Raw genomic sequence first — 18551 nt, 5'->3', positions numbered from 1 at the left:
AACCAAGTTTTGGACTTTTTAATAGAATTACGGAACTGCTGACTTCCAGCCAACAGTTAAAATGTAGTTAAGAGTCGTCTGGTTCTACCATGGCCTGCACTGCCTCCCTACTCACTCTTCTCTTGCTCCTTCCTTGGGCTCTGCCTCTGGTCATTGTCTTGCGACCTCACTTTGTTGTTTCCCAAATAAATCTTTTTGGAATGCCAGAAGAAAGGACAAAGAGAGTGGTTTAAATCACTGAAAATTTTTAAGCATATGGAGGCCAGCAGGCCAAGACGGAAGGATGAACAGGATGGCTTGTCCTTGTCTTGCTGATGGCTGTCTCACTGATGGCTGTCTCACTGATGGCTGTCTCCACTTTGTGTCTGTGTTTACAGGACTCTTCTTTCTAACGCGTCTCTGTGTGTTCTGATCTCCTTTTCCTGTAAGGACACAGTAATGGGGTCTACCTAAAATAGTCTTTTTCTGAAGTATGGGGCTTAAGATTTCCACATGTGTATTTTTAGAAGAAAGGATTCATCCCATGACAATTTCCACATCCACTCTCTTGCCTTAGCCTTCAAAGACTTCAGCTCAGCTCAGCATCTTGTACAGAGAACTTTATCACCGATTACTTCTATATATGTAGAATTAAAATGACAACTACTTCAGACTCTCACAGCTGAGATGAAAGCCTGCAATTACAATTTCCCATACAAAATGGATAAGTCCTACAGTAGGACTCACGGCCATTTTTCCATGCGCACGGGAGAGAGAGCTGTGGAGGCATTGTCCTAAAGCTCCCACAGAGCCACAGGGGAGCTGAAGGTTCATTTTTACATCTAACACATGCATTTTTTTTCTTTTTACTTATTTGAAATATAATAAGAATTTGCAGTGGCATTAATTTAGCAGTAAAAGTAAATACTACATATCACTTTTAATGTTTTTTATTAAAAGCCAAAATTCTGCTCAGTTTTATCAGTCTGCTAAGGAAATGTACTGGGTTCTCTGAGTCTCTCCCTCCCTAATCCTACCATCTCAGCAACTCTCATTTAGTGTCCCTTCTGGGGACTTATTTCTTCAAATCAAGGCACTGGCATTAACTCATCTTTACTGAGGAATTACATTAGGTTTTCTCTAATCTTTGACATTTCTACAAGTTAGATTCCATTAAACATCTTACAGATAGGCTATAGGCCAAGATCCTAGGCACACTGTATTGACAAAATCTGCATATGACCAATATGTGTTAGGTTCTTACATTTCCATTCTTTTTACTGTCCAAAAGTGGTGAGTATACAATTATTTCCACTTTGAGTCTTTTAGAAACTTCAGTTTTTATGGTTCTTAGTCCTGTCCTTGAGCACTGGGTTTGTGTGGGGGTGTTCTCTCCCTTTGTTGTTTTAAAATTAAAGAATGGACATTTTCCTTGGCTTCCTAGTCCCATAGAACGGCCGTTACTAATTAATTTTTCATTCTACTCTGGCCTCCTGGTTGGCATTGGTTTATATATTATCCCACTCTTGGCTGGCCCTTTCTGTTTGGACAGAAAGAGAAGTTATTACTGCCAGTTAGGGTCATAAACAGCAGGAGGAGGTGCTGGGCAGCTGGTGGGAAGCAGTGAAGGGGAAGAAACTTGGGTCAAGGCCATCAGAGTCAATGACTGATTTGCCATTCCAGGAAGCAGGGGGCCAGGGGAGATGTTGGGAAAACAGAAGAACATTCACCACCTATTGACTAGTCCAGACGAACTTCTGCAGTCTAGGGACTAGTTAAGTAGAACTTCTGCAGTCTAAGGACTAGTTAAGTAGAGCATTCACAACGTAGGATCTAGTTAAGTAGAACTTCTGAGGTCTAGGAACTGTTTCAGTAGCCTACCATCTAGTTCAGTAGAACATTTATAGTCTGTGGATAAGTTTAATCAGTAAGCCAAGACAAGAAGCCCAGTTTAAAAAAAAGAAAGAAAATAAAAGGGAATATAGTCTTGGGTCAAAGGAAATAACCAGGGTGAGGAGTGATGCAGGAACAAAATGTTCCATTGTGTTTATGTCAACCTTTACTCCTGTCTCAGCTTGTCACTAGGTACAGTTAAAATGTCACTGAGGTGGGTGCTTTTGGATTTACCTCTTCATAATAGGATGTGATTGATTACAGGCACCTCAGGTGAGCCCTGTTCAGTTTATCTGAGTTTATTTTTTGTTTTTCCTACCATTGCTGGGGAGATAGAGAGAAACATAACCAGTGGATCATTTGTCTGGAATGCTTCTAAAATCCCCGGACAACTATGTTGTTATTGTCAGATAATACAGTTCTCTCTCTTTCTCTAGACAGAGCGAGAACACAATGGCACAGAAATGCTAAGTCCTTTCCCATGGCCACAAAAGAGTAAGTGACATGGCAAGGATCTGAGTCGATGCAAAGTGTGAGGAGAAGAGTAATGACGTGGTATTAGCAAATGAACACACAAGTTCTACGTATAAGCCAATCAGCAAGAGCAAATCATAATATTATTATGAGTATGTATACGTTATCCCAATATGAGACCACATAAAGATTACCCCTGGCAGTACTTTAACCCAAATTCAGCCTGATACTGCTCTTCTTGCTTAGACACCTGAAGGAATACATGAACGAAGACATTTACCACAGTCCTTCTTTTTACTAAATAGTCTTCAGGCTATTTCCATCTTACATTGTTGATATTTCCAGTTTACGGCTGTGATGCCCCATTCTAGTTCATGCTCCAAAAATTCTAGAGACATGCTGTAAGGATTCACTACTTGAACTAAAATTTTTGTAAGAACTAATGGGGAACTAATGAAAAGACATTGGTAAAAGTATATTCTTAAGAACTAATGGAAAGACATTAGTGAAAGGGTAGTCTTAAGAGGAAATATTTTTAAAATTGTGCCCAGAATGAGCATACACACACACACACACACACACACACACACACACACACACACGTTGGTATATATAGAGAATACCAGTGATTCTGTGGGGCTTGGGATATAAAGGGAGATAAAGATGGGTTATGGAGTTTATTTTTGATGTCATGGTAATCTCCTAAAAATCTAGAGTAAGAATAAGTATATATCCATGGCCATACTAAAAGTTATTAGACTTCTCTTTCTAAAGCATGTGGTAAGTGAATTATAACTCAACAAAACAATTTAGGAATGAATATTTATAGTTATTTAAAAAAGAAGCAATTGCTTAAACAGTGCATCAAAACCTGCATGCCTCTTTTATAGCTCAGGCAGTTTGGATAGAAGCAATGGTGCTTTCTAGAACAAGGGGCTTCCCATGACTGGTTATTCCTGTGTGTGTAATCCCAGGTCTGAGTGTGGGCTGGAAATAGCAATTCAATTTACTTTTCAATGAACTTGTTCTATCACATGAATTTTCTTAAGATAAACACAACATAATGAGGAAATAAGATTCATTTTTTTTCCCCAAGGCATTTGTCAGTTAGTGCAGAAAGTCTAATTCCTCTTTTTTTCCATTTGTTTTATATGATGGAGAATAAGAGAAACAAGAATGTCCACTCAACTATGAAGTCAAGAGAAAAACCATGGTTAACCCCAGTGCACTGGGAACATGGGGTTTAGCTAATCAAGGTTTATTGAAAGTGCCTGTCACTAAAGTCCTAATGACACCCCATTGTGTCTGTCTACAGTTGTGACAGTAAAGGAACTGAAGTCGGTCATTAGACAACTCTTTGGGTGGATTTTATGAAAATGAAATAGAACAAAAAATACAAGAATAGTCATTTTATTTTACTACTTATTTTTTTCTAATAATGTAAAGGGAGTTTATGTTTTATCATTCTCCCTTTCATTAAGTAGGTTATTTGGGGGGTATCAGTTTTTATTATATCTTACTAATATTATAAATGAAGTTGGCAGGAGTTTGTACTACAAGTTAGTTCAATTATTCTGAAGCTCATTCTGGCTTGGGAATGGAAGTCTTCCGTGTCTCCTAGAAGCACTACAGAGATACATGAGGAGCAGAAAGAGGTGAAGGAGCAGGGAACAGGGAAAGGCTTGGTGGATAGTAACTGCTTGTGATCATTCTTGTCATGATATTTCCCCAGGTTCAAAATACTGAAGCCACAGTCCACAATGGGGAGACTGTAACTGATATGGAGTGGAGGGGTCTGTGAGAGGTCATAAGGTGATGACCATGGGATTAGTGCCCTTCTGAGAAGATGCTCCGAAGAGCCAGCTTCCTCTTCTCTACTCTTCACTGAGGAGCCAGCAGAGGATGGGCCTCTAAAGACCAGGAAGAGAGCTTCACCAGACCTCAGACACATGGACACGCTGAACTCAGATTCTCCAGTCCCTGAATTGTGAAAAATAAGTTTCTGATATGTTAGCAAGCAAATGTCTGAGACCAGCACCAGTAGCTTTGATAACACATCTGTGTTTGAGGTAGCCATGAGAGTCTCCTGTGTTGACGCCTGTGTTTTCCAGTGATAACCGTGGTCGCAATGATAACATGTACTCCATGTGTCCTCCTTTCCGTGCGATGTTGACATGTGATAGCATTCACTCTATGTGTGCTCTTTTCAGTGTGATGCTGGCATGTGATAGCATGCACTCCACATGTTCTCCTTTCAGTGTGATGCTGACACACCTCTCAGCAATGTGTGGGTCTGTTCTCCTTGGCGATGAAACTGTTCCCGGGGTGACCCTGGCTGAGAGTGTGGCAGAAGCAATGTTAAGTGCCAGGTAATGCTAGTTCATAAAAGTGTCCCCCTAAACATTCCACATGTGGGACACTTGCTATGAAGAAAGAATTCTATAGAAGCGGTCCAGTTCCTCTGAGATGCTTTCAGAGAAGGAAGCCCGAAATCTACTCTAAGAGATGTTGAAACAAAATGGAAAGCGAAGAGAGAGAGAGAGAGAGAGAGAGAGAGAGAGAGAGAGAGAAAGAGAGAAGATGGGGGAGACAGAGACATGGAGAGCTATAGATGATAGATAGATAGATAGATAGATAGATAGATAGATAGATAGATAGATGGATAGATGGATAGATGGATAGATGGATAGATGGATAGATGGATAGATGGATAGATGGATAGATGGATAGATGGATAGATGGATAGATGGATAGATGGATAGATAGATAGATGGATAGATGGATAGATGGATAGATGGATAGATGGATAGATGGATAGATGGATAGATGGATAGACAGACAGATAAATAGATAATGATGCCTGGCCACCACATAGCTGCCCCTAGCACCATCCCAGCAGCTTCAGCCAATGATTGGTTATAACCAGCATGAATGAGTTGAGGCAGATCCTGAACTCCCCCTTGAATTTCTGACCCAGCAAACTGAGAAAAGTCTGCAAATGCCCCAATGGTAATTATTTGTTTTTTTGATAAGTCACAGGTGTTCTGCTTTTACCACTTAAACGTTCTGAACTGGCAGAAGGCGTTCTTCATAACATGAAATAGTATAAGCAATGATGTTTTTCAGAGGAAAGCCTATGTTTAGTCACAGAAAAATGCTGGAAGGTTCTTAGGTTGGGAGGATGCTGGTCCCTCTCAGGAGCACCAGCCTCGGTGGGACACCCGTGTCGCCTGCATGCCAAACACATTTCTCATGTTTTGATACTGTTGTTCAGCCTGGGAGAGTTCGTTTAGCATTGCTTGTATGTATAAGTGCTTAGGTCTGACCATTTGAAACTGGTTTATCAGGGTGCTCAATCCTTGAGAAGCCTGATTCTCCTTGTCTTATTTTATTCCACTTACTTATGTGCATGGATGTTTTGCCTACATTCTGTGTGTGCACCACATGTGTGCAGTGTCACTGGAGGTCAGAAGGCAGAGTCCCATGGGACCAGAGTATATAAAAACTTTGTGAGCCATCACATGGCTGCTGGAAATTGAACCTGGGACTTCTGGAAGAGCAGTCAGTGCTCTTAACCAAGGAGCTGTCTCTCCAGCACTGATTCTCCGTTTTAGCAGCCATTGACTGGCAATAGCTCTGCATTTAGGGGTGGGGCTTTGTGAGACTAAAAATATGGAGTGTTTAAATAATTTTCATGTCATCCTTGCATGGGGGCCATGCTAATCATCCGTGCTGTGCTGATTTTAGCACATTGTTGCTAAAGTAAGAACCGAGGTAAACTTCTCAGTGTTGACAGGTGGCCAGCTTGGCTCATGAAATCTTATTTTAATCCTATCTTATGAAGAGGTTTGAAGCTGGTGTGCTTTTTACTATTAATTCTTCACAAAATTAATAACTTCTTGTTGAGGAGAGTTTAAAATGTACGTCTGAGCACACCAGCAGCCCCCTCAAGGCCTCCTCTCTTTCCACCCATCTGCTACTGACTTTACACAGGCTGAGCAGTCTGTGTCCTCATCCCCAGGCTACACTCCCTACTATGTTGGGGCTGTTTAGAATTCTGCCATACGTGTGAGCAATTATCAACCAGCAGACAAAAGCTCTCTGCTATTTTAAAGTTATTTGTACTCTGCCACTGAACTTTATTTTTTTATTTTTTTATTTTATTTTTCATTAATTATAGTTTATTCACTTTGTATCCCAGCTGTAGCCCACTCCCCCATCCCCTCCCAATCCCACCCTCCCTTCCTCTTCGCCTCCCATGTCCCTCACCGAGTCCACTGATAAGGGAGTTTCTCCTTCCCTTCCATCTGACCCTAGCCTATCAGGTCTCATCAGGACTGGCTGCATTGTCTTCCTCTGTGGCCTGATAAGGCTGCTCCCCCCTTAGGGGGAGGTGATCAAAGAGCCAGCCACTGAGTTCATGTCAGAGAGAGTCCCTATTCCCATTACTAGGGAGCCCACTTGGAGACTGAGCTGCTGTGGGCTACATCTGTGCAGGGGTTCTAGGTTACACAATGGAATAATATCTAGTAATTAAAAATAAGAAAATCATAAAATTTCTGCCACTGAATTTAAGGCAGCCATGCTAAGTTTCCATGGGCAATCAATCATTCAGTCAGAATAGGTAAACAAAGAAAGTCTTACTGAATGTAGATTTGCATATGTGAGTGTGTGTGTGTGTGTATGTGTGTGTGTGTGTATGTGTGTGTGTTTGGGTAGGTTTGTGTGCAGGCCTCAGGAGCCCTGTAAATGTGAGTCATATTTTCCACTTTTCATGCAAAGATAAGGGTGCTTGAACAAGGGTCTTAAAAAACAAGTTGTCTTTAGTAAGTCCTGGTAACCACGTCAAGGAGACAATATTCCCAGCACTCTTAAAGTTATTTTACCAGCATTTTTGGTGGATATTTCCGTAGTGACATTTGGAACATTTGTCAAAAGTGTGTCTGGAATGCAGACTCCTGATTATGGCTCTACAAAGCCTCGGGGTGCTCAAATGTGATTAGTACTAAAAGCATTGCAACCATTAAACAGCCCCCTTGGGTGGCTGATGACAGTTCACACAGCCCCCCTCCCACCATCACTTAAGTATTATAAACTGTTCCCAAGGAATTACAGCCCCTCATATGCTCTGTAACACAAAACAAGATCTGAAATCCTGTTTGGACCTCTAAGTGGCTTAGTGCTCTGCTCCATCCTAAGGTCTTAGCCATCAGCACGCATTCCCTACTCACTGGCTCCATCATATGTGTCCTGCCTGATCTCTGTGCTGTCACCCCAGCATCTTGCAGCTTCCCTTTCCTCGACAGGTCACCACGGACTGCTATGGCGTCCACACCTTTCATCACATCCCGTTAGCTTCCTTCATAGAATTTACCCCTCCTTCAGGCTTCGGTGGACATGAGTTGGCTATCACGCTTGCCTGTCTCACTAGAATGGAAGCTCAAGCACAGATAAGTTTTCTGCTTTTACCTCATCCCCTGTACCTAAGACAAGTCTGGTTGATGACAGATGTTCAAAGAGACGTTCTGTCGAATACACAGCCGAATCAGGATCCCTGCTAACCACCGTGCCTTGCTCTTCACAGTGCTTGTGAGTGGTATTTGGTATGTGCTCTGTAGCTTCTAAGATCCACGGAAACTCTGGCAGGCGATGCTGAAGTCATGGTCATGCTTTGGAAGGAAATGTGTGCCCGAGTTAGATGCCAGCGTGCTGCACTGTGGGTAGCCACGCTGACTATTGACAGCCAGTGCTGATCCACACCTGACCGTGGACAGTCCCCTTCCCGCCGGGCTTATGTTTCAACAGCATAGTTCAGAGCAGTGTGTCAGGCACCAGACTGGGAATAGCTGTCCTCAAGACAGACAGCTAAGCACTCAAAGCCAGCTCTAGGAAATGCCATTGGCAGTTAGATTTAGGATTTAAGAGACACTGAAGTGATGAAGAGGCCACAACTAGTGTGAGAGCTGGAAAATAAACTTCCAAGAATTTTGAAGATTAACTAAGCACAGCTACTGTGAAAATTGTGTTTTAATTTATTACAGAATAGTTTTGAGAGCAAAGGTAATAAATGCTCAAAATCTATTGTTCTTTCTCTGTGCTCTTGAGGTTGCTTGTGCGCATTGCACTGCGTAGTGGAATTAATGTAGTGGTGCCTCCTGGTGCATCTTTCTGCAACTCGTCAGCCAGTGGTATCGTGCTGGCAACCTGGTAAAATCTGTGGTGTGAGTATTTACTCCAGGTAAAGCACTGATGTATATTTTTCTTCTAGTGATCCAGTTGTAGGGTTGGCCTTTACCATCGCGTTATTGCTGTTAGGACATGCCAAGGACATAGAACATCACTGGGAGACATCGGGTGAAGAGCAGGTAGAGGCGGTAGAGAGCACGTCTCCAGCACCACGGCAGACCAGGTGACACAGTTCTCACCCACCAACATGGCCATTTCGCTTCCGGGTGGCTTCTTCCCTTCAAGCCACTTTCTCCAGACAAGAAGTAGGTAGTGAGTGACATTCTTCAGTTTCGACAGACTCTTTACCAAGTTACTGTGCTGAGAGCACATACCCGAGATGCCCTGTCATCAGAAGTGTTGATTGTACAGTGCTGCGTGGCTAACCAAAGAGACACTGAAAACACCATCGTCTGAGCCCTTTGCTCCTTTGCTGCCCCACATTGCCCCTACCCTCTGCTCCTAGAAATCGTCATTTCACTCTCTGTGCTGTGAGCATTTATATATGCTAAGTATATATATGTAATATATATATAACATTAGTATATATTATACATATAATACTTATGTATAATATAACATAAACATAATAAATTCATCTATAACATATATATGCATAATATGTAAATATTATATGTGTATTATATACTCAGCATATAATATGCATACATAACACATACTGTTACATCTGCACAGAAGTATATATTTATCCATATATGTCTTTGGTAGTAAGCATCTTCTGTCAGAACTTCACTTCACATAACAGCCATGAGCCAAGGAGAAGCGCCCCCACTTCCAGGCCCAGCAGATAAGGGGTTGGGATGTTGCTCTGTATGCGGCATGTCTGGCATGCAGAAGGTCCTGGACTCAATCCCTAGCCCCCAAGGCGGAGGTGCTGGATAAAGCTGACAGCAGTAGAACAGAGATACAGCTGAAGCCAGGAAACAAAAACCTGTGTTAACCAAAAAAGAACTCAAATACAGATCGGTAAATAACAGACGCCATGAAACAGGTCTTTCGACCTCTTTTTCTGTTTCTGATGCATCTGTACCTGCTGAAGATGAACTAATAATAAACATTTATGTTATGGATGAAAAGGATCCACACAGATCAAAGTTTCCGTGAACAAGTGCCGCCGTTCCCTAGACCCGAGGGAACCATGCCGTGGTGTGATAGAGGCCTGGGAACGAAGGTGACAGGGAAACCTGTGCCCTGGAGGAGAGAGGAGACCAAACCTGGCAGTGGGCACAGAGTGGTCTCCCTAGGTTTTCTGTCCCCTGGCAGATGCAGATGGAGCGCTCTCCCTACAGAGGGTGACATGTTGGCAGATGTGGTCTCTCAGGGAGCTCGTTTCTAGGGCGGTTGGGAGAGCGGCTGAGCCAGCCTCTGAACACTTCCTGAGGGTGCCTGCTTACAGTAGCTGGCTGGTTTGCGGTCACAGAGACCCGGATCTATAAGCTCATGTCAGCACTGTTTTGAGGGAACCATGTTGTCTCCATGGACTGCAACAGGGTCTGATGGGACCCAGAGCTCCTCTTTGAATCAGAGGGGATTTTGTTGCCCCTCGCTGCCATTCTCCCTCAGTCTAGACTTGCTTCCAAAGCTCCTTTCACAGATGAATGTGAAGGGGCACTATTTGAAAACCTTCATAAACAAACATCGTCATTGCTTTTTTCTTTTATGTTGTCCATTGGTTTATTCTACTTTCCTTAGTCCCATTGTCTTCAGTGACTCCTGTAGTAATGTAAATTATATTTTATTAATGTTTTCTTTTCTTCACTGCGTTATAATAGTTCACTTTAAATTCCTTTAAAAGTGCTCAGTCTTTCACATTGGAGAAGTCATTGTTGGGTAATTTGGAGTTATACATTTTTATTTCAGAATGAGGCCTAACAGTATTTAATGTCACCAACCAAGCATTGGCTGTTTCAAACCCTTTGATGATCAGCACATTTAATCCTGTTGTGGGCTAAATTGTATCTTCTCCAAACTTACATGTGAAATTAATTACTATCCTTGACACTAGTAGCCCAGGCTGGCCCAGAACTCACCAGGCAGCACAGGCTGGTCTTGAATTCATGATTATTCTCCTGCCTCAGTTTCCCAAATGTTGTGATAGGCATAAGCCACCACCCCAGGCTTAGATATTTCCTTTGATTCTGTATCTGGTTGTTCTTCTTCCAAAGCTTGGGCTGAACAAGCTTCTTCAGACAGTGCCGGAGAGCATGGAATGCTTTGAACAATGACCCAATGGATTCTGAGAGCAAAAAACATCTGTAGAGCTGATGTGCTCAGCTTTGGGATCCCAGAGGACAAACCTGGGCTACTGGCTGCTTACAGGATGTATATTCATTCTTATAGGTGTCCACAGCTTCTTGGGAATACGGCTTTCTTGGGAAATAGACCAGAGAACATTGTTTCCAGTTTCTAGAACATTGGTAACCTGCAGAAGTCACCAAAATATAATGTTTCAAAAGCTTGAATTTTTACTGTTTTAATTTCTGAAAACCATAGGCCTAGCAAGGACTCACCCTGCTTGCCGGATGTGTGAGCTCCTGTTGATGGACACTCCTTCACCACAGCCTGTTACGTCATCATCAGCCCACAGGTGGAAAGTGAAAATAAACGGAAGTAAATTATACCAACTCTGTTTGTGGAGTCTTTTATTTTTTGGTCATTTCCAGTCTTTTCCTTTCTCCTTTAATCCCCCTCTGAGAACCATAATAAGTGCCTTGCGATGCTGTCCGTGCCGAGCCTTCATTTAACAGCCACGGCTCTTGAACACTTTGTGGTCATGAGTTAAATATTATTGGGTAAGAATCTTTCAGGATGATGTAACAAATGAAACATTCTTTCTCTCTCCCTCTTCTCGTCCTTCTTCCTCTCCTCCTTTTTCTCCTCGTCTCTCTTTTCCTCCCTTTTCCTTTCCTGTCTCTCTGTTTTCTTTCTTCTTATGCTCAAGCCCAGAGCTCTGCATGCTCCCAAACAATATATTGCATAGAATACTTTTTTGGATGACCATGCAGTGTTCTGTGCTTGCTTAAATATTTCTCTAGAGATTCTTGTTGTTTCCAACTCTGAGAAGAGAGGGTGTCAGGCAGGGTTCAATCCTAACCTCCACAGAGCTAAACAGGGCGCCATTTGTTCTACCAACTGGAGAAGGCCTACTGAATTTGTCAAAAAGATGTAAAATCCAATAAAACAAGGCTTCCAAATTCTGCTTGAAGAAAAAAAAAGTCTCCTGGTGGTTTTTCTGTCATTATGCAACTCCAGTAAGATGGACAGAGAATGGTTTCTTTGTGCTGGGGCAAGAATAATGTGGAAAACCGCAGCCCTTGGGCAATTACTCCACTTTTCTAACTGAGCCGACAAGTCTGTATTTAATTAAGAAGCAATGGAGTGAGCAGAATTATTTTTACAGCCATACTGATTTTTAACAATGTTCCTTGTGAAAACATATGAAAAAAAAATCAGTTTTCCTTTTTGTTAAAATAAGACTCCATCAACCTCCTATTAGGACAGCAGGAGGAGCCGAGGGGCTATTTCTCCTGTCAGGGCGGTCTCTCCAAGGTGACAGCTTTACAAAAGTTCCTAAAGGGTGATACCAGCTATCAGGACTGCTGTGAAGAGACTCTAGAGGAGAAGCAGAATCGACAGAGCTCTCAGGAGATGCAGAGGGTCGGCCTTTGCTGCAAGCTCTTCTCTGAAGGCCTCGCATTGGCCTCCACAGCCTGCTCTCGGGGTCGGGGGCTGCTGAGTCTGTTGCTCTCCCAGTCTCGTCCTTATGTCACCAAGTGAGCTGCAAGCACAGTCTGTGCTCAGCATCCGTCACCCCCAGACTGGAAATACAGGGGAAACACATCTCTGTAGAACATGTGTAGTCTTCTGTTACTGTTCCTCTCCTCCCTCCCCTCTCCAGTATGATGTACAGGGGCATGGAGTTTACATTATATTATAAGTAATTGAGAGTTACAAGTATATGCAGGAATATACATAGATGCAAACACTATGCCGTTTTATCTGTTTTATGCACCGATTTTGAATACGTAAATAGAATCAGTCTCCCATGAAATTAAAAGATAGTCATCTTTTCATAAGTGTACCAGAGAGAAGTACTGTTTAGACTCTTACTGAATAAACACAGTTGGTTTTAGCTGAAAGTTCCCTGCATGCCAGAACACTAAAGTGCAATAATTTTCATGGCCCTGCTTTCTTTTCTGTGGTCTTGACAAACTGGCGTCTGCTTTTTCTGGATCCCGTTTCCCATGAGAGCAGCAACCAGCCACCCCAGCCCTCATGGACTAGTGAGGAGGTCTCCCCAGGCTCCTCCGAGCTGAGCTGGACCCCCAGAATCTACCACTGGGTGAACTGATGAGCGTCCTCAGTGGCTTCAGTTCTGACCCATCTCACACTTGTCAGGATTTTGGCTATTTGTAAGCAGAGCACAGAGCCTGCTTCCCTAGAAATTCCCCCCTAATCACCGTTTATATTCATGCAATCCAGCTCCATCCTGGAGCAAGACCAGACCTGCTTTTGACCTCAAACCTTCAAATCTGCCGCCAACAACTAAGAGCACTACTCAGCCTTACTCCTGCTGTAGTCCTGAAACCTATAAGCCGCTAACGACCTCCCTGGGCAGGAGTGCCCAGCGTTTAGACAAAGGAGGCAAGGTAGTTCTGTGTGAAGAGACAGTTCATTTAGCAGTGGGGAAAATTCATTAATACACTTATAGCTTTTAAAATATTTACTATTTATTTTTTAAGTGTGTGTGTGTGTGTGTGTGTGTGTGTGTGTGTGTGTGTACCACGACACAGTGGTGCAAATAAGAGAACAACTGTGGGAGGTGAGTCTCGCCTTCCAGCATGTGGACTTTGGAGGGTTGACCACAGGCCATGAGGCCTGGTAACAAGCATTTTTCCCCCCTGAGCAATCTTGCCTGCTTGAGATCTCATTTTTGTACCATTTATTAATAACTGTGGGTTGTCAGCATGGTAATAAGATGCCAACTCTGGTTAAGTTAAAGTTCTTGACCAGAGCAGCAGTGAGACCCTGTCCCTGGTGTGGAATATAGCCGTGGATCCAGCCAATGGTTTCTCTTAGCTGTACAGGAAGCGGTTTGCTTTCAAGCATCAGGGGTGAAAGATTACAATGTTAACTTGCTCTTGTCCATTCAGGTAATCTTGCTATGATGTAGTCTCGAGGGACCTTGATCACCCTGGTACCTCCAGGGAGCTGTGGCGGCACATTGCCTTAGTATATTCCGTGAGAGACCCCTGCCTAACCTAGGGAATCAGCTACGAGCCCCAGGGTGAGCCGAGTTAGCCCCGAAGACCTGTACGGAGGTATTGTTATGTGAGTTCCTTTGGAGCTGGGAGGCTTCATGTGCCACATGCAGGAAAGCCACTCCCATCGTTTGCTGGGGACCCTCAACACTGGCAGATTTAAACAGAGAAGAGACCAAGAAGAGCCACAAAAGGCCTTTCCTCGGGTCTAGGTCATGTTAGCTATGATGCCCACGTGTATTAAATACTTCTTTACTGTGCAGAGCTCCTGGCAAGCTGGCTGCGCAGGCCCTTAGGTGGCTGGTATATGACTTGGCTTCCTCTGCCAGAGAGTCTCAACTTGAAAAACATATTTTAGCTTGACCCTGGGTGTGACCTTGGGATATAAGTGAATATGCAATACAAATGTGTATACAAGCATACCATTACAGGATAAAACACAGCCTGTAGACGTGGACACGAGGCACAGAAAAAGGGTGAGAAAGAATCTTCAGCTTCCGGGGATCCGCTTGTGCTGGCCAGTTTTGTATCAGCTTGACCAAGCTAGGGTCATCTGTGAAGAGGGGTTTCCACTTGAGAAAATACTTCCGTAAGACTGGTCTGTAGGCAAGTCTGTCTGGAATTTTCTTGATGGGGGAGGGCCCAGCCTATTGTGTGGGGGGCCACCCCTGAGCTGGTTGGTTCTGGGCTGGATAAGAAAGCAGGTTGAGCAGGCCATGAGGAGGAAGCCAGTGAGCAGTGCTCCTCCACAACAGCTTCTGCTTCAGTTCCTGTCTTGAGTTCCTGTCGTGATTTCCTTCAGTGAGGAGATGGGTAGCTTCAGCAGGGCAGTGCCTCTCAGGGTGGCACTGGAAAAGACAGTGAGGCACGAGCACATCTATACTGGGGAGGACTCTGGCCATGGTTTTGTCAACCTGATACAGAAAAGGAGAGATAAGCTCATTTCCCAGAGTTAAGGTTGTGAAAGAAGCTTGACAGAGAGGTCTGGGAGAGCGGGCTGTGGGTGGGCCCTTCACAAAAAGAGCAGTGGGAGGGTACCTGTCCTATGTACACATCTATTAAAGGACAACTCAGTGAGGAAATGATGCTTTTAGTTAAATAATTGGCCAAGATTATATCTCTTAGGGAGGTCAGTCTCTTTTGTCCGGGGTGAAATAACTGGCTGATGGTAGCATTTCAAGTGGACACGAAGGCAGGAAGGGGGTGTGTGGGGCTCACGACCACCACAATTCATCCACCTACACTGTTTGTGAGCTTTTAATCTGCCTCTACAGACACTATCAATAAGCCCTTGATGTGATTTCATGGTGTTCAGGCCAGAGTCCTAGACACGTGGACTGGCATCTGAAGGCTTAGTTACTACACCACCTGGAGAAAAAGACTACGAGGACAGGAGGCTCCTGTTAGATACGATATACGTCATACAATACATGGCCGATACAAAGTCCTGCTACCCCGAGTGCTGGAAGCCACGTGTCCACAAACCAAGCAAGACTGCATAGTCAGAACAGACCTCCTGCTTGTTTTATAGGTATTTATTTGGAAGACATTTTTCCTCATGCCTGTGAAACCATTGGGATTGCTATACTGCAAGGAGAAATGCATTTTATATGGAATATGATTCCACTGAATTAAAACACAATATTTTTGTTGCATCTTATGGGCTGATGACATAACAGGCAGAGAAAGAGATTCAATTGGCTAGAGTGATTGACATTGATTTTCAGGGAGAACTGGTTCAATATGCATAAGACATAAGAAAGATTCCTTGTGGAGCCTCAGTGGAATTCCCAGCTACCTGAGACTTTACTAGCCAAGGCTCTTGACAATATCCAACCAAAGTGCTTCAGGAGGACTGGGAATGATTTTGAAGAAAGCCACTGTGATCAACAAACACCAAGCAACTAGTAACAGGTCAAGAGATTTCAGTACTTATATTTTATTATGCTATTTTTTCCTCTTATTTCCCCCCACTCCTCAGAATGGCAATAATGGTAGATAACATTTTAGTGTGGAGTTGAACTGATTATTAACTGATCAGCGACTGTTGATGACTCAAAGAAGTCACCTAGACAAAAGAGGCCAGACAGAAGACCACGGCTCATGAGGTCCACCTTCCCCCAGCCTTCTCTGTGAGGGTCTTCAGTAGAGGACCTCCTGGCTGGCACCATGGTGGGTCTGTCCAATGGGAAGGAGCAGAGAGTGAGGCCATGGCTCCTTCTCTGCTTCCTTCCTCTGTTTCCCTTTCCTAAGGCTGCAGCTCTTCTCCGTGGCCTTCTCTGCATGTCTACCTCTTTGGGGTTGGCAAGGCCGCCCTTCTTGCTCATTTAGGCTAAGGGGTAGTTAAGTCCCTTCACCCGTACCAGCAGCTCTGAGGCTCTCTTATTTGTTTCCTATAATCTGCGTGGTAAGTTGTCCTCACAAGCCTTCTCTCCCACAGCTTACCTGGTGTGACTATGCACTCTGGATCACATGACCATCGCGTTTGATCTTCAGGTTCACTCTATGATATTGTCTGGGCAGGTCCCGACATTTCCGTGATAACAAGAGCACGACATTTTCAGCGTACTAAGTAAAACCGAAACGACAAGGCTGGGTTCTGGGTTCTGCCTCCTCCAAATCATCCCCCTGTTGCCCTCACTCTCCCACCACACTCAGTTACTTTGAAGCTCGGACCTGCCCTTCTCCACAGGTCTTCTTTCCCAAGCTCTGCGTGTCTAAAATCCAGATTCCAGTTAAGTGCCATTTCCTCACTCCTTCTCCAAAAATGTAGTCTCCAAACATTAATATCCCACCCTCCATTCATACTTGTAATGTTCATCCGTTGCTGGTATTGTCTTATATCTGTAAATATTTCTCTCTCTACTATCTGCCATCTATTTATGAGTTATCTGCTTTGTCATGCCATGTATTCTCTATCACAATCTCTCTCTCCTTCTCATTCCTACCATCCTTCTCCCTTCTAGAATGCCTAGGAACTACCTCTAAATTCTCTGTAGTGGAATAAATAAACAGTGATTGCTATTACCTCACTGAATAACTAGAACTCAGGGCCTTTTGAGTTCTTGAGGTTTCATGACTATAAACATTAGTTTGGTACCACGACAATAGATATTTATATGCCAAAATGTTTTCTCTGCCTGATGCCCTGAATGTCAAAAAGCGGTGGGTGCTGCAATTCCGTGAGGAAGACGAAGCACACACACTCTTCCTCAATGCATGTCAGGCTCAAAACGTCTGTGAAAGTGATGCTGGGTCTCCCATCTGCTTAGCTCATTCTGGGTCTGGAAAGAGTTTCTATATCTCAAGATGTTTGTATCCTGTTGAACAAGTTAAGATGAAAGATGTTAGGAAATTCAGAAAACTCCACCATTTAGCAGCCAAACAATGTTCTTAAGTGCTGGATTGAGCATGTCCCCTTCTTGTAAGAGTTCCTGGAGCTTTTCATATGCAAATTGGTAATTCACAGGTGACGGAATACTATGCAAAGCTGTCCAACTTATTAGAAATAAAAAAAATGCTTCTGTTTTAATCTTATTCATGTGTTCTTTTCTGAAATAACGTCTTGGCGGTAGGGACCATGTCGACAGGCAGTTTCTGTTGCACAGCTTTAATGATGAGTTATTGTTTGTGTGCAGAAGAGGGAGGTGTATACGGAAATGCCTTCTGAATTTCTCCTGTGTAGCCCATTCAGTCTTGTGAAAGTCAAGCTGCTTTTCGAGTTTATGTCTGCCAAGTTTTTATTTCTTCAGTCAGACCACATGTTTATTTTTTTTTACTCTGGCTGTTCTAGAAGGGTTGGAGCATGTGAAAGTCTATTACCACTCTCTTCTGTTCCGATCCAGACAATGTCTGAAGGAGTATGGTGGCCACTTGTCTCGTTACTTCTGGGACAGTCTGTTCTGCCCTTCATAGGTGTTCCCCAGTCTTATGGCTTAATCCTAATGACCTCAAGGCATAAAGAAGACTGACAATAAAGCTGTTTTGATGAACACAAAGTTGCCTCATGGTATGATGTATATGAGTAACGAGAATTCCCCCTCCCAGGAATTTAATATTAAAGTGTTTTCTAAGCAATAGGAAGAGTTCTATACACTTGAGCAAGCTGGCTCATTAAAACAGACCAAGGAGACTCAGGAATGACTGCCTCACTTTCCCACTGAAACACTCAGTAGCTTCTTTGTTCCCATCCCCTCTAACTTTACATCACCTCTCTGACAGTCTTGGCAGCACAGTTTACAATTATTGCAAAGTTTAGACAAAAAAAGAAAATCAAACAGGCAAAGAAATGAATAACATGACAGTTGTACTTGAACTCCTTTGTCCCTGAGAGGTCATGATGGCCTAAGAGCTAAGAAAGGCTGGCCTCCCTGGGAGGTGAATAGGAGGCTCTGCCCCCAGCTGAGGAGTTATTGGCAAGGATGGCTTCCGGAAGAGGGGGAGACAGCTTTCTTCAAGGGTTTGTCTTCTGGTGGGGAGATCAACCATGCTCCATGACGAGGAATATTTGAGCAACACAAACTGGTCAAAGATAAAGAGAAAGAAGGAAACAAACAAAGAAAGACAGAAACAGACAAACAAAAAGATGGAGACAGCAGGTGAGGGCAGATCTTGGAGGAGTTAGGATGCGGAATGTGGATGTGACCAAAACACACTGTACGAATTTATCAAAGAACTAATAAAATATATTAAAAGAAC

At 43.4% G+C, this 18551-nt stretch overlaps 1 non-coding gene across 1 annotated transcript; it reads right to left on the bottom strand.

Moving 5' to 3' along the window:
• Positions 1 to 6012: 6012 nt before the first annotated feature.
• On the bottom strand, positions 6013 to 6114 carry LOC132653288 (U6 spliceosomal RNA). Its single transcript, XR_009591064.1, has one exon. It is a non-coding gene; the product is annotated as a U6 spliceosomal RNA (small nuclear RNA).
• Between the last annotated feature and the right edge of the window lie 12437 nt (positions 6115 to 18551).

Source organism: Meriones unguiculatus, chromosome 3 (assembly GCF_030254825.1).
Source record: "Meriones unguiculatus strain TT.TT164.6M chromosome 3, Bangor_MerUng_6.1, whole genome shotgun sequence".
NCBI classification, from domain to species: Eukaryota; Metazoa; Chordata; class Mammalia; order Rodentia; family Muridae; genus Meriones; species Meriones unguiculatus.
Note: the sequence above shows the minus strand (reverse complement) of the source record. Positions and strands in the feature narration are given on the sequence as shown.